Here is a 15845-nt window from a genome sequence, read left to right as displayed (position 1 = left end):
GTCCTGAGCTGCCCCTCTGTCCTGAGCTGCCCCTCTGTCCTGAGCTGCCCCTCTGTCCTGAGCTACCTCTCTGTCCTGAGCTACCTCTCTGTCCTGAGCTACCTCTCTGTCCTGAGCTACCTCTCTGTCCTGAGCTACCTCTCTGTCCTGAGCTACCTCTATGTCCTGAGTTATCTAGGGGGGACCGGTGTGAAGGTTCCTAGACCAGGGTTGGGGGCGAGGATCGCCACTCGGAGGACGCTAAGGAGGGGGACAAAGACAATGGTGGAGTGGTGTCCTCGTCCTGCGCCGGAGCCGCCACCGCGGACAGATGCCCACCCAGACCCTCCCCTTGAGTTTTAGGGGTGCGCCCGGAGTTCGCACCTTGAGGGGGGGGTTCTGTCACGTTCCTGACCTGTTGTCTGTTATTTTTTTATGTGTTTAGTTGGTCAGGGCGTGAGTTGGGGTGGGCATTCTATGTTTTGTGTTTCTATGTTTAGGTCGTTGGTAATTAGCCTTATATGGTTCTCAATCAGAGACAGGTGTTTTACGTTTCTCTGATTGGGAACCATATAAAGGTAGGGTGTTCACACTGTTTGTTTGTGGGTGGTTGTCTTCCGTGTCTGTATGTATGTTCGTACCACACGGGACTGTAGCGTTTTTTGTTTATAGTCTATTCCTGTTCGTGCGTTCTTCGTCTTATTTTGTAAGTTCTCTAGTTCAGGTCTGTCTTCGTTCGTTTTGTAATTATTCCAAGTGTTGTTTCGTGTTCTTCTTCGTCGTTTAATAAATTCATTATGTTTTCTAAACCCACTGCATGTTGGTCTGATCCCTACTCCTCCTCTTCGGACGAAGAGGAGGAGAACAAGCGTTACAGTACCTGCACCAAAACTCCAGTATTTTTCCTTCATCGCTTATTTTCCATCTTCTTTTTAAATAGGGAGCCAATTTATTTCCAGCAATTTTATTTCCATGACTGATTAAAACTTGTTTTCTCATATCTCTCTCTTGTCCCTCTGCAGCAGACATATGGTGAGCAATATGTTTGGAACATAGAGTTGCAATAAAATCACAGTATTGATTTTGTAGAATTGTGAGAATCGTGAAAATCGCAATACATATCATATCGGCACAAAAGTATTGTGATAATATAGTATTGTGAAGTCCCTGGCAATTCCCAGGCCTACTACGCATGTCAACAATCAATTTTATGCCTGCCACACACTCCCACACGTCAACAATCAACTTTATTCTCACCATACACTCCACATTTACATCTGTAAAACACACAAACTATAACCTGCTTGTAAATCAAATACAATATTGCACATTTTCTCCCTTTACAAGCACCAGTCACTAACAACCACATAAAGTAAAAGCAAGCTCTTTCACACAAGCATAACATCTCTTTGTATTTTAATAGTCTCACACACACACAGACACGGGTCAATCTTCATATTTGTCTCATTGCTCATCATTGAAGGACCACAGTAATGTAGCCCTCACATAGGGCTGTGGCGGTTTAGCATCTCCCGGCTTCCACGTATAGCCTACAAGCAGACCTTTGGAACATCTACATTTTAAAAAGTCTAATAAATCCATGTAATATAGCCTACACCATCACAATCAATCCATTCTTTATTTTAGACAGGTCTAAAGAAACATGATATGACAAAAATGTTGTCTATTTCAGAAGCATAGGCTATTCTGAGTTGTCCTTTAAACAATGCTATTTTTGGGAAATTTGGCAAAGGGTAAGGTCTACAAAACTTTGTCCACTCTGTTCGCAACAGATTTTAGTTTTGGGAACTGTATTGAGGTCAAATGTTTCATCGATGAGAACATTTTCAGAATGTCGGACAAAATCTCTTGTTCCATCTTCTCCCACTGCCGGCCACTGAGCTTCCTTTCACTACCATATTTGGTAGTGAGTGGAAACGCCAAGCGGATGCTTCACATTTATACATCCGGTGAAATATCTTTCTCATTGTTCTATCTGTGGATATTCTGTGTTGAGCGGTTAACAAAGAAACAGGTACTCCTATATGCTTAATTTAGAGTTATTTATGTAACTTTACTCATAATACAAACATTGGGCTATTTGTTGAGATTTTTTACACATTCTAAGGCTTCATGATGCATCTAATGATGACTTAAAAAAGTAGCATGAAAGGTATGAGCTCTGCTTTGTTTTTTTGATGCAGGCTGTACACACTTCATCAGTCTCTCATTCACAATTTGACAAGCACTTGATAATGCTTCGAATTTCCAGGCTGCATCCCCTTTGTGTGGCCTTAACGCCCCTTACAAAAATCCATGCCTTTTGCGGACAGTGGCCGTTCTGCCCTTGGGCTGAATATAATAATTATAATTCCGTTCTCCCGGATGCATGCCGAAGCACCTCCCACTCACAGGGCTCTCAGTCACGTGATCGGGTCTTTCTCACAGGCTACAAGTAAAGACGGATACATCGGGGATGCAACTGCCTGCGTCCTTATCCAATTCTGAGGTGTATATTGAAGATATTGGAAGAACTGTCCACATCTACTTTTCATCAGCCAACAAGATGAGTAGGCCTAACAAACAGCAAAAGTACTAGCCTATGTCAACCTACTATCTCCCATAGTACAAAAGCTGACCTATTCTATTCAGTGCGAGAACTAAATATTCCAAAAATAGTCTGGAACAGTTGTGGGATGCGATAGATCCCAAATTAATACAACAACTAGCATAAACTGTTTTAAGCAATGAACCTGATGCTACAGATGAGAACATTTAGCTTAAAATGTTGATCAACTATTAGGCTATTTCTTCACATTATAAGCGCAGCAATGCGTACACGGCAGGAGGCTATAAGCATGAATGTTCCATTAGCAGGAAAACACCGTTCTCAAAAGTGACCACAAATGTGATTAGGTATGTAATGCTGTTATTATAAAGGTGCATTTTTATGGTGAAATGATCTCCCCACACTTGAAACTCACGCACTACATTTGCTTGCCGGTTAGGCTCTACACCAGTTGTAAAGTGGATTAGTGTGCTTCATTTTAACTTCTTATGGCTGGGGGCAGTATTGAGTAGCTTGGATGAATAAGGTGCCCAGAGGTGCCCAGAGTAAACTGCCTGCTCCCCAGTCCCAGTTGATAATATATGCATATTATTAGTATATTTGGATGGCAAACACTCTGAAGTTTCTAAAACTGTTTGAATGATGTCTGTGAGTATAACAGAACTCATATGGCAGGCAAAAACCTGAGAAAAAATCCAACCAGGAAGTGGGAAATCTGACGTTGGTCGATTTTCAACTCAGCCCCTATTGAAGATACAGTGGGATATTGGTCATGTTGCACTTCCTAAGGCTTCCACTAGATGTCAACCGTCTTTAGAAACTTGTTTGAGGCATCTACTGTAAAGGGGGGCAGAATGAGAGGGGATTGAGTCTGGCAAATTGCCAGGAGCAGGTCATGAGCATTCAGATGAGAGGTAGCTCCCGTTCCATTGGCTTTTTCTGAAGACAAAGGAATTCTCCGGTTGGAACATTATTGAAGATTTATGTTAAAAACATCCTCAAGATTGATTCTATACATCGTTTGAAATGTTTCTACGGACGGTAACGGAACTTTTTGACATTTCGTCTGCAACTGGTGAACGCGCTTCGTGAGTTTTGATTTGTTTACCAAATGCGCTAACAAAAGTAGCTATTTGGACATAAATGATGGACATTATCGAACAAATCAAACATTTATTGTGGAACTGGGATTCCTGGGAGTGCATTCTGATGAAGATCATCAAAGGTAAGTGAATATTTATAATGTTATTTCTGACTTCTGTTGACTGCACAATATGGCGGATATCTTTTTGTCTTGAGTGGGCTCTGAGCGCCGACCTCAGATTATTGCATGGTTTGCTTTTTCCGTAAAGATTTTTTTAAATCTGACACAGCGGTTGCATTAAGGAGAAGTGGATCTAAAATTCCATGTATAACACTTGTATCTTTGATCAACGTTTATTATGAGTATTTCTGGAAATTGATGTGTCTCTCTGCAAAATCACCGGATGTTTTTGGAACTACTGAACATAACGCGCCAATGTATACTGAGATTTTTTGATATAAATATGAACTTTACCAAACAAAACATACATGTATTGTGTAACATGAAGTCCAATGAGTGTCAACTGATGAAGATCATCAAAGGTTAGTGATTAATTTTATCTCTATTTTTGCTTTTTGTGACCCCTGTCTTTGGCTGGAAAAATGGCTGTGTTTTTCTGTGATTTGGCGGTGACCTAACATAATCGTTTGTGGGGCTTTTGCTGTAACGCCTTTTTGAAATCGGACACTGTGGTGGGATTAACAACAAGATTACCTTTAAAATGGTATAAGATACTTGTATGTTTGAGGAATTTTAATTATGAGATTTCTGTTGTTTGAATTTGGCGCCCTGCACTTTCACTGGCTGTTAAGAAAGAAATGATAAGAAATGATCTGGCCACTAGTTGTGATACAGACCTAATCTAAACATATAGGCCTATGGGCTAGGCTACATGAAGAGTGATACAGACCTAATCTAAACATATAGGCCTATGGGCTAGGCTACATGAAGAGTGATACAGACCTAATCTAAACATATAGGCCTATGGGCTAGGCTACATGAAGAGTGATACAGACCTAATCTAAACATATAGGCCTATGGGCTAGGCTACATGAAGAGTGATACAGACCTAATCTAAACATATAGGCCTATGGGCTAGGCTACATGAAGAGTGTGACTATGATTTGAAAAAGTCGCAATAAAAAGTGTGCTGTTTCTTGCCTTAAGATGGGCATCATTCACAAGTGATAGGCTAATATTTTCACTCATCACACTATTATTGATTTAATGTTGTCTTTACATATACTAAATCCCGTATGTGTGAAATTTGTGTTGATTTAGAGTGGACCATTATCATGCACCTGTCTCGAAACAGGGGAAGCGGGGAAAAAAATACGTCATCTATGCACTTAAATAGCAAATGGACGACGCTTTTCCGTGGTTCATTTTCATGCCAGCAAGGTAGGCTATACTCCTGTTGTAAAGCAATGTGCTTAATATTAGGAAAGTTGAGAAATAAATATAGTAGGCCTAGTCTATAAAATACTGATTGGATCCTGCTCTTTTTAGTAGAGGTCATCACTTTGTTTTCTCGCACAACTGCATAGCCTATAGAAATGTTGCGCAACATGAGCTCATGGGCTCTCATTAAGTGTTTGATTAGATTTTCAATTACATTTGCATTGATGTCAGAGTGATTAGAGGGACAATAGAATGCTGAGTACCAGGCAGTTAGCACGTTTGGTAGGCTACTAATGACCATCAGCAGAGTCAGAGATTAGAGAAAGCTAATTACCTGACTAAACAGTCACGTGGAATTTGACTGCTGTCATGACTCGTGACCGCTGGTGTGGCGGTAAGATGGTCACGTAACAGCCCTACCCTCACACACAGTACAGTATATCCCACCCAGTTGATTACTGGTCAGGTCTGGATGCTGCTGGCAGACCAACCACCACTCACCCACCTTATGTCTAATCCACTACAGACTTTTACCAGGAGTCCTGTATGGGGGTAAGCACATAGAGACAGGTAGTAATTAGGAAATATTGACTTTATCTGAACAAAGTGACTTGCCTGTATTCCAGGATGTGTGGATGGAATGACTCATTCAATATGGTGGTCCACACATTGCATATATCTTGAGAGGAGGTTAGCAAAGCCCTGCACCTGGCTACATGAAATAGATGTTTAGTTTTATGCTCTCATGAAATTAATTAATGTCCGGTTATACTGTATGTGGTCTAGCAACTGTATGAGTCAGACGGTACAGTCATGGATTTTGGAATGACACAATTTGCCAGTAATGGCCTGTAGCCATCTACTGTATATCTAAATATATTGAATCAATATTGAATCACTAAGCTTGTAATAAGTGACTCAAGCTGAGACAGGCTCCTGAACTGACCCTACTTCCCTCTTTCCCCCTTTGTCTATCATTATTTCCTTACCTTTCTTTTTTTATCCTTTCATTTCCTTCTCTCACTCTTTCTGTCCCTCCCCCTCTCTCTCGTTGGGGCAGGCGGTGGTCTGCTGTGCTGTGTGGAGGTGTATGATTAGTATATGCTTAGTCAGATACAGCTGTTTTGCAAGCTAAGGGAGGCCTTTGAACACCTTCCGTCTTATTTTAGCTTTATTCATGGTTGCATGTTTCGTCACAATATTGTTTTGAACATTTGTTTTGGACTGATGCACAACTGAGCATTCTACTCAAAGCACTGATGAAACAACTGCCCGAGTTACACCAGGAACGCACAATCCCTCCATCAGTGCTCAGACTGTCCACTATAGGCTGAGAGAGGCTGGACTGAGGGCTTGTAGGCCGGTCCTCACCAGACATCACCGGCAACAACGTCGCCTATGTGCACAAACCCACCGTCGCTGGACCAGACAGGACTGGCAAAAAGTGCTCTTCCCTGACGAGTCGCGGTTTTGTCTCACCAGGGGTGATGGTCGGATTTGCGTTTATCGTCGAAGGAATGAGCATTACACCGAGGCCTGTACTCTGGAGCGGGATGGATTTGGAGGTGAAGGGTCAGTCATGGTCTGGGGTGGTGTGTCACAGCATCATCGGACTGAGCTTGTTGTCATTGCAGGCAATCTCAACGCTGTGTGGTTTTTTTTTTTTTTTTTTTTTTTTTTTTTTTTTTTTGGGGTGCTGTGTGTTACAGGGAAGACATCCTCCTCCCTCATGTGGTACCCTTCCTGCAGGCTTATCCTAACATGACCCTTCAGCATGACAATGCCACCAGCCATACTGCTCGTTCTGTGCGTGATTTCCTGCAAGACAGGAATGTCAGTGTTCTGCCATGGCCAGCGAAGAGCCCGGATCTCAATCCCATTGAGCACGTCTGGGACCTGTTGGATCAGAAGGTGAGGGCTAGGGCCATTCCCCCGAGAAATGTCTGGGAACTTGCAGGTGCCTTGGTGGAAGAGTGGGGTAACATGCGAAAACCTGAGGAAAATCCATCCAGGAAGTGGGATTTTTTTGATGTGGGTAGTTTTCAATTGAATGCCTATAGAGTATCTAATGGGTTAGGACCCAGATTGCAGTTCCTATGGTTTCCACTAGATGTCAACAGTCTTTAGACATTGTATCATGCTTGTTTTCTGAAAAATGAAGAAGAATGAGACCTTTCTGTCAGTGGACTGTAGAATCATACAGTGCTGGTTTGCGCGCGTGACCGAGTGTGCACCCTTCGTTGTTTTTCCTGTCTATTGAATACGCTATTGTCCGGTTGAAATATTATCGATTATTTAGCCAATTGACAACCTGAGGATGAATTATAAACATCGTTTGACATGTTTAGACAAACTTTACCGGTACTATTAGGATGTATTCGTCTGCATGTTTTGACCTCCTTTGAACAAAACTGCATTTTTGGGATATAAAGAGGGACATTATCGAACAAAATAAACATTTATTGTGTAGCTGGGACTCTTGTGACTGCAACCAGATGAAGATCTTCAAAGGTAAGTGATTGATTGTATCGCTATTTCTGACTTTCGTGACTCCTCTACTTGGTTGGAAAATGTTTGTATGCTTTTGTAAGCGGGGTGCTGTCCTCAGATAATCGCATGGTATGCTTTCGCCGTAAAAGCCTTTTTGAAATCTGACAAAGCGGCTGGATTAACAAGAAGTTCATATTTAAGCCGATGTATAACACTTGCATTTTTATGAATGTTTATTATGACTATTTCTGTATTTTGAATTTGGCGCTGCAATTTCACCGGATGTTGTCGAGGTGGGTCGCTAGCGGAACGCCTGCGCCAGAAAGGTTATGTTTGATGAAAATAAACGCAGTTGAGAGTGAGAGGATGTTTCTTTTTTGCTGAGTTTATATTTTAGGGTTAAGGATAACAGACACAGCTGGTGAGAAACCAACTGAAAGTGGGTTTGACTTACAGCTGTTAGCTGTTATTTCCTGCAGTGACCTCCCCTGTGTCCCAATGCCACATGTTGTCAACACCTGAGACATTTTTTATGCATGACAATGGTGATGACTACTCATGTCACCTACTGTAAGTACTGCAATGTGGATTTTCCTGTAAGGTCACCTAAGTGACGTAAAAGCTCAGTGTCTAAAGAGCCCAACTGAGTCATATTTCTCTGTAAAACGGGACATACTTCAGTAAATACAGCCCTACAACATCTGTAGTTATTAAAGCTGATGCCTTTGTTCACAAACAATGTATATACTTTATCAAGGCCCACGCAAGTCTGTCAATATTATACAAACAGTCTGAGCAATGTCACAGAACAATAACATTACTCTGTCAAAAGTATTCATGGGTTGCAAGTTTCCTCACAATATTGTTTTGAACATTCATTTTAGGACTGATGACCAGCTGAGCATTGTACTCAATGGAGTCTCAATAGGTGCTGACAAAGATTTAGATTAAAGTGTATTACTGTGGCTTGGAAACATGATGACATTCCAAAAGGAGGCAAATAATTAGTAGGACAAGCTTTTGTCATTATTGTGATGTCGCCAGATTGACTGTAGATGCAGTATAACTTTAGCTAGCTAGCTAGATTGAGGGGAGCACTGACATTTTTAGCTAGCTAATGTTAGAATTGCTAGCTATTTCTGACAAACTTTACTAGCTCATGGCAACATTGCCATCTCTCTAGTAAACTTGACCACATTATAATGATGGCAAAATTGTTTTCTACTATGTTTTCTACTATGTATTTGTCTTCTTTAGCAATGTCATCATTTGCAATGTCATCATATTTCCAGACCCTTTCAGTGTAATTTTGATGAAACATTCATTAGCCCCCGTTCAGAAAGACTGAGCATCAAGCATCAGTCGGACATCAATACGCTGCGGCATCTGTAGAACGTTGATAACAATGGCAACGACGAGACGAAGTGATGGACGTGCAACCCATGAACATGCCCAAAAAATATATTGTGTCCTATTCTGCAGTATATTTCCACGTTTTTCTCCAAGCTTATTCTCTAATTCATTTATGGCCTAAAATATTTGCACAATTTTGCAAACTAAGATCATAAACAAAGTTTAAAAACTAGCATGTACTGTACAGTAGGAGGTACAGTGGGGCAAAAAAGTATTTAGTCAGCCACCAATTGTGCAAGTTCTCCCACTTAAAAAGATGAGCGAGGCCTGTTTCATCATAGGTACACTTCAACTATGACAGACAAAATGAGAAAAAAAAATCCAGAAAATCACATTGTAGGATTTTTTATGAATTTATTTGCAAATTATGGTGGAAAATAAGTATTTGGTCACCTACAAACAAGCAAGATTTCTGGCTCTCACAGACCTGTAACTTCTTCTTTAAGAGGCTCCTCTGTCCTCCACTCGTTACCTGTATTAATGGCACCTGTTTGAACTTGTTATCAGTATAAAAGACACCTGTCCACAACCTCAAACAGTCACACTCCAAACTTCACTATGGCCAAGACCAAAGAGCTGTGAAAGGACACCAGAAACAAAATTGTAGACCTGCACCAGGCTGGGAAGACTGAATCTGCAATAGGTAAGCAGCTTGGTTTGAAGAAATCAACTGTGGGAGCAATTATTAGGAAATGGAAGACATACAAGACCACTGATAATCTCCCTCGATCTGGGGCTCCACGCAAGATCTCACCCCGTGGGGTCAAAATGATCACAAGAACGGTGAGCAAAAATCCCAGAACCACACGGGGGGACCTAGTGAATGACCTGCAGAGAGCTGGGACCAAAGTAACAAAGCCTACCATCAGTAACACACTACGCCACCAGGGACTCAAATCCTGCAGTGCCAGACGTGTCACCCTGCTTAAGCCAGTACATGTCCAGGCCCGTCTGAAGTTTGCTAGAGAGCATTTGGATGATCCAGAAGAAGATTGGGAGAATGTCATATGGTCAGATGAAACCAAAATATAACTTTTTGGTAAAAACTCAACTCGTCGTGTTTGGAGGACAAAGAATGCTGAGTTGCATCCCAAGAACACCATACCTACTGTGAAGCATGGGGGTGGAAACATCATGCTTTGGGGCTGTTTTTCTGCAAAGGGACCAGGACGACTGATCCGTGTAAAGGAAAGAATGAATGGGGCCATGTATCGTGAGATTTTGAGTGAAAACCTCCTTCCATCAGCAAGGGCATTGGAGATGAAACGTGGCTGGGTCTTTCAGCATGACAATGATCCCAAACACACCGCCCGGGCAATGAAGGAGTGGCTTCGTAAGAAGCATTTCAAGGTCCTGGAGTGGCCTAGCCAGTCTCCAGATCTCAACCCCATAGAACATCTTTGGAGGGAGTTGAAAGTCTGTGTTGCCCAGCAACAGCCCCAAAACATTACTGCTCTAGAGGAGATCTGCATGGAGGAATGGGCCAAAATACCAGCAACAGTGTGTGAAAACCTTGTGAAGACTTACAGAAAACGTTTGACCTCTGTCATTGCCAACAAAGGGTATATAACAAAGTATTGAGATAAACTTTTGTTATTGACCAAATACTTATTTTCCACCATAATTTGCAAATAAATTCATTAAAAATCCTACAATGTGATTTTCTGGATTTTTTTTCCTCATTTTGTCTACACAGTTGAAGTGTACCTATGATGAAAATTACAGGCCTCTGTCATCTTTTTAAGTGGGAGAACTTGCACAATTGGTGGCTGACTAAATACTTTTTTGCCCCACTGTATAGGGGCAATACCACAGCATTCACAGCAATATCTACCATATCAGTCATTTTGGCAGCTGGAAGCTACATAATATACTAGGTTGTCCCACACCACCAATACAGTAAATCATGAAGTGGGTTTTAATCCCTCTGAAAGTTGATACTTTAAATCGAATGAAAAGAGCAGATCTCACCCTTTTCATCTCATCATCTTCCTGTTCCGCAAGATTATTTTCCTCCCATATTCTGTTCGCTTCTATCCCTATTCATTCTCTCTCTCTTTCTCTCTCTACCGCCCTTGGGCCAGCAGCACTACAAATAATTTAAATAGTGATACACTCTCAAGTGTTCCTAATGAGAGAGGCGAAGCTGCGTAAATATGCCTTTGTCTCCATTTCATCAGTGGGCCCTGGAAAACCTTGTCTGTTTGAATGGACAGGGAAATAAGATAGCTATAGTGATAGAGTAACAATGGTAATGATAGGAGTCAATGCAGTGAATGGCACTGCTTCTCTGTCCTGTAGCAAGGGATACTGTGACTGTGGATTCCGGAATGATGGTGTTCTATGTCAAAACGAACATCAAAATTGATGAGAGGCTGTTGTGTCAAAGGGGGCATCGCACATACATAATACAATCTACCCTATATTATACCCCATTTAGAAGACTAAAGTAGATTTATGGTCAAACAGAGCCTTGACATTTAACTAATCAGTAAGAGCTTAATAAAGCGTGTCTGTGTTGTTTCTAAATGATCACCTGGTGATTAAGAAATAATTGCAATGAACTATCTGCCTTATAATGAGTTGGAGGTGGGATGTATGAAGGAGGAAATGACTGTGCTTTGCGGTGCATTACGGGGCGGGCAGCATTAGGTGAACTACCCAGGAATAACTGGGAGTGTGGTTATGGTTCTGGCAGATCCCAACCTGCACTGGGGATGACAGAGACAGACACCCTGAGGGTCAGACTGTGTCAGTTGGGCTGTTTCTAAAAACAGACACCCCCTCCTCCTTTATTCTCCACAGCAGATGCTAAGTCCTGTCTGTCTTCAGAGGAAGGCAATTACTTGAGTCAGAGAGAAAGGCACTCCTCGCTCTAATAAACCAGCATCAAATCACCCACTGAGTGACAGACTGTCACTGACTCACGTGTGGATCGAGAACAGGAAAGGAGGACAGGAGAGAGGACGGAGGGAAGGAGGGAGAGAGGGAAAAGGGTGAAAGGTTTACAGAGAAAGAAAAAGGTTAATTATTGAGAGAGACACCATCTCTTATACTTTCAAAGCTGCTTTGACATTGAGAGGTCATACAGAACACTCTTCATCCCATTCTTGCCTCTTCCTTTACCTCTCTCTCTGCCTGTCAACCTGTATCCCTCTGCTCTGTCTCTCTCTCGCTCTGCCTGACTGTTAGTGTACCTCCCTGCCTCTTCACCATGGCTTCTCAGCCTCTTACGTAAGGCTGACCTGGTAAAATTCCACAGCTCACTCACTGACTCGCTCGCTCCCCGCTCCCCCATTTCCCTGTGGCGACAACAATTTGGTACTGTTCAGAACCAGCCGCCCACTTGTGGGATGTTTTTCCAGCTGTTCACAACAGGGCTACCTCAGTTTGGGGCTACTGGACTATGCATAGTCACTTCACCTCTACCTACATGTACAAATTACCTCAACTAACTAACATGTACCCCCGCACACTGACTCGGTACCGGTACCCCCTGTATATAGCCTCGTTATTGTTATTTTATTGTGTTACTTTTTATTATTTTTTACTTTAGTTTATTTGGTAAATATTTTCTTAACTCTCCTTGAACTGCACTGTTGGTTAAGGGCTTGTAAGTAAGCATTTCCCGGTAAGGTCTACACTTGTTGTATTCGGCGCATGTGACAAATACAATTGGATTTGATTTGATTTATATGAGGTCTGGATGGATGAGGAAGTTTCTAGGAGGGAAAAGGGAAGAGACAAAGACATGCCAATAATGATCACTGAGAATGACATCCATTTAACCATAGAGTAACTTCTGCTGTATAGTAGTTCTGCTCCTCTCTGACCTTCTCCACTTATGAGAAAGATCATTTTCATGTCAAAACAAAGTCGACAGCAAATGTAAATGTCCTCTCGAAAAACACATGTTCTGTTTGATGTAATGAAGAACAGGTGCAAACAGGTCTACTGTCCTGGGTGTTATTGTGCAAGGAGTCTGTTAGCGAGTGTGTTGCATCATGCAGGTCACAGGAATTAGCTAGCTACAGTAAAAGGAACACTAGTTTTGCTAATGTCCCCAAAGTTTGCACAGCTGCTGATAACATCAGCCAACATGCAGTATCAACAGTCAGGCATTCAACTCAATCAATCATTGCTCCCTCTGTGACCTCTCAACCCACTCACTCTTTCACTCTCTCCTTTCCACCATCTTTTACACTCTCTCCTTTCTTTCATCCTCACATATACTGTCATACATTCAAAACCCACTCATCCAGCTTTACACTTTGTCACATGCCTCTTCCCCAGGCATTCACTCTGTCACTGATATCTCTTTAGACACTCACACTTCCTTTCTTACCATTGCAGAGTGCATAGCTCCTCTCATGCTACAGCATCCTCTCCCAGCCTCTCATACCCACAAGGGTCAATAAACTCACTCACCCTCTTCTCTAGTGTGTTAGACTACAAGGTGAAGAAGCCACTGGCAGAGATGGAGTCACACACACATATCCCTGGTTTGTACTGCAAACCTTTTTGTGAATTAAGTGCCAAGGGCAACCTCTCCCTGACCTGCAACCTGCTGGTTAGACACTCTGTAGTGCAAACAGTATTGGTCCTAAGTCGTGGACATGATGCAACAACATCCGATAAAGTGGATTCTAAGGATTTGGTTCATTGGCATTCACTGTTGTTTACTCTTACTTTTCTCATTTGCTGGTTTGGTAAGTTATTACAACAGTCAACTCTGATATGGAGGTTACAGCTCAGCATCAGGTTAAAACATCAACCTGTCCCGGTATATTTCTAACTCTATGCCATAGTCTGTGCAAGGGTATGCATTCATGTGGAACTAACTTACAACTATAGTTAGCTTCATTCATTTACATATAACATATTCGTTTACTGCAGCTGTATGATATATGATAAATATACAAACTCCAAAACTCCAACACACACACACACACACACACACACACACACACACACACACACACACACACACACACACACACACACACACACACACACACACACACACACACACCCACATACTTTGAAGTCCGGAAGAACAGGTTGGACCACTGAAAAGGAGGCGGGCAGGACGCTACGATAAATTGTGTGCTTAACCCTTGGAGGCAAGCTAAAAGGCACAGTGCGTAAGCCTTAGAGGCAAGGAAGTCATTTTAAGCTGTTTTGTCAAGGACAGACTGGTCTATACTGATGGGCTGGTTTGATTTACTGTTGTTGATGTAGTCATTAATGTGAGCAGTGTGTTGTGAACTGCATGGTGTACTCTACAGCACAGCTGGGTTGGTGCTGCTTGGCCTCCCTGCTTTGGCACAGCAGGATCCCCACTTTCCCACACTTTCACTATGCAGTGTCAGGCACTGGAGCTGATCAAGACAGATGGCCTCATGTTCAGCAGCACATTTTAGTATTCCACTTCCTGGCTGGGCTGGGCCGGGCCGGCTGTCTTCTGCTCTGCCTGCTCTACTATGGCTGGTTAATAATTTGTCAGGTCCTGTGGGGTACGAGGCCAGCATGTCGACAACAGGCCCACTGTTCCTCTGGCCAACGATGGAGATTAGAGCGAGGCTGATCCAGCCAGTCTGCGGCCAGGGGGGAAGGTGGGGATGAGTGAAGGGGGTGGGCACTAAGCCTGTTTCTCTCTCAGCTCACAGAGGACTGAATGGAGCGGTCAGAGAGTTTTGCAACAGTCTCAGCCTTCGCAAAGCAGTGGTTCCATAGTTTCTGTAGGCCAGCTATGTAAACACTGCTTTGAACACACACACACACACACACACACACACACACACACACACACACACACACACACACACACACACACACACACACACACACACACACACACACACACACACACACACACACACACACACACACACACTAATCTTAACTGGTGTCTGCATAAAAAAATTAAATAATAATCCTCATCAAAATCATCAGTTTAAGCTAGAGATATATTTTTTGCATGGGCTGCATCTCAATCCACCACATCCTCTGATGTCGGCATTCCACATCAGCGGGGGAAAGTGGCAGAGCTACAGAGATGTTTGTCTGATCTGGACACATCCCGAGAATCGGTCTCCTCACGAAAACGTCTGTAGGGTCCGAACAGTTTGGGCTTCACACTTTTATGACCCCACCATCGAAAGGTGAGACTCTCATGAACAAGTACATGTCGGTTGTTTCACCCACAAGCCTCACAAGACTCGTCTGAAGATAGCCCGGTACCAGTTTAAAAAATGAATGGCAGTATATATGGAAGTACAAAAAAGTGACAAAAAAGGTTATAAATATACATGTATCTTATACATGTATCTCTCAGATACAGGACAGACACTTTTGATTTATTTTTGGATGATCTGTTCTGACATCTATGAATATGTTATTCAATGAGCTTTTATGGGCTAATAGCATTATGGCCAAATTCAATATTTAATCAAATAATGTTTTTTTTTATATACTTACAGGAGTCCTACATTTTTTATCAAATAGCTAAATGATCCTAATGACCTTCTTAAAACAATTCCATATGTTAGCTTATTAGAAACCCAGCCCTGGGCCCTTAGACATGTAAGTGAAAACACACAAAATCAATTACTGATTAGAGTGTACACATTCCTCTATGTTTATGTTCAATGCAAATGTAATCTCTGCTGCATTTGTAAAACATGTCTGCAATTAACCAATAGCTACAATCCTATTATGCAGGTCATAACGTTGACCAAAGGAAAACAACAGACTAATCAAACATGTTGTTTTCGTTTGCAGGACCATTATGTTTGTTCAGAACAACCAGTCTTGTACAGTGAGGAAAGACAACCATTGGTTCCCAGTAGGCAGGTACACTCACGTCTGTTATCAACTGTCCAAACAGCCTGCATGTGTACACACTAC

The 15845-nt window shown here is 42.2% G+C and overlaps 1 protein-coding gene across 1 annotated transcript in view; it reads left to right on the top strand.

Moving 5' to 3' along the window:
- Positions 1 to 15845, top strand: part of shank3a (SH3 and multiple ankyrin repeat domains 3a) — a 684304-nt gene that overhangs the window by 163519 nt on the left and 504940 nt on the right. The window lies entirely within an intron of this gene.

The sequence above is a fragment of the Salvelinus namaycush genome, chromosome 2, assembly GCF_016432855.1.
Source record: "Salvelinus namaycush isolate Seneca chromosome 2, SaNama_1.0, whole genome shotgun sequence".
Lineage (NCBI taxonomy): Eukaryota > Metazoa > Chordata > Actinopteri > Salmoniformes > Salmonidae > Salvelinus > Salvelinus namaycush.
Note: the sequence above shows the minus strand (reverse complement) of the source record. Positions and strands in the feature narration are given on the sequence as shown.